Source organism: Hipposideros armiger, unplaced genomic scaffold, assembly GCF_001890085.2.
Source record: "Hipposideros armiger isolate ML-2016 unplaced genomic scaffold, ASM189008v1 scaffold_1179, whole genome shotgun sequence".
NCBI lineage: Eukaryota > Metazoa > Chordata > Mammalia > Chiroptera > Hipposideridae > Hipposideros > Hipposideros armiger.
In genome coordinates, this window is record NW_017732529.1 from 387437 (window position 1) to 388628 (window position 1192).

Here is a 1192-nt window from a genome sequence, read left to right on the forward strand (position 1 = left end):
ACTGTGGATTTCTCTAGTGATAAAGACAGTTCAGATAACTTATCAAGCTATAAAATTTATTTAATCTTTTTTGAACCTCTGTTTCTTCTCCTAATTAATAGGGACATGCCAGTTCTTGCTTCATGTAATATTAAGCAAGAGATACAGATAAGGCATATTTTTTATAATGCCTAGCAAATAACAGCTACCATTGATTGAAGGATATACTGATTAAAGGACTGGATGTGATACAAATGCATATAAAACGTTTTAATAGCCAGGCATGAGCAGGGGCCAAGTCAGGCAGGCAGACGGATTGAAAAGGCAAGTGGAGAAGCAAGGTCCTTCTGGGCTTTGTGTTATTGCCACATATGAGATCGGGGAGAGTGGAGAGAAAAGAGAGAGAGAAACACATCCAGGTGATGCAACTAAATACCTCAAGTTTAAGAGCAACAGTCCTCTGTTGTTCTGCCATTAACTGGGTCCTGTCTGACTCCATCTTCTCAGTCAATTGTTTCACATGTTCCTGATAACTCTTTTCTTTCTGTTCCATCATTTGTTGATTCTTTATTTGCATTTGCTCCAACATTTTTGCTGCAGCCTCTGCAGATTCAGCTTTCACGCGTTGCACTGTCAGGAAGAAAAGAAGAAAAATTTATGGGGGTGACCACATTGCTTCTTTCTTCTTTGTACACTTACCTGCCATTATTGCTGCTGACTGCATATGCTCTACTCAGAACTGACTTCAGCTAGTAAGAGGCAACTTTGCTCATCTTCCTCTAGTTTAAGATCCCAGGTTCACCCAGCCAAACTATTTAAACTTTTCAGAGGCTATCTAGTCTCTTCACTTGTTTCCCACCTTCAATCTCCTTTTCCTTTTCTGTGAGTGTCTGGTCTGTCTGTAGAATTGCATCAGTCACAGACTCCGTGGACTTCAAGTACGCCTGAAGAACTTCTTCAGCCTAGGACCCCGAGAACATGGAGTTAGTAATAGGAAATGGTTGTAAGCACTATTCCTGTTTGCCTACCATCTTTTCCTTTAAGAATTGTTCCTCTGGACCCTGGTGTGTTTGGTGGTTAAGATTCCCTGTCATGGGGTGGGCACATTATCCAGGCTGGCCAAGCACGGCACTTTACAAAGCAGAATCCTTTAGAAGAGATTGCTATAGATCTAGATGGATAGTCTCTGAGCCTTTAGACTGGGGGCTCTAAC

At 41.5% G+C, this 1192-nt stretch overlaps 1 long non-coding RNA gene across 1 annotated transcript; it reads right to left on the bottom strand.

Moving 5' to 3' along the window:
* Positions 1-549: 549 nt before the first annotated feature.
* Positions 550-1186, bottom strand: LOC109376723 (uncharacterized). Its single transcript, XR_002122772.1, has 2 exons — positions 839-1186; positions 550-609 (listed from the first exon to the last, which is right to left on the bottom strand). It is a non-coding gene; the product is annotated as an uncharacterized LOC109376723 (long non-coding RNA).
* Positions 1187-1192: the final 6 nt, after the last annotated feature.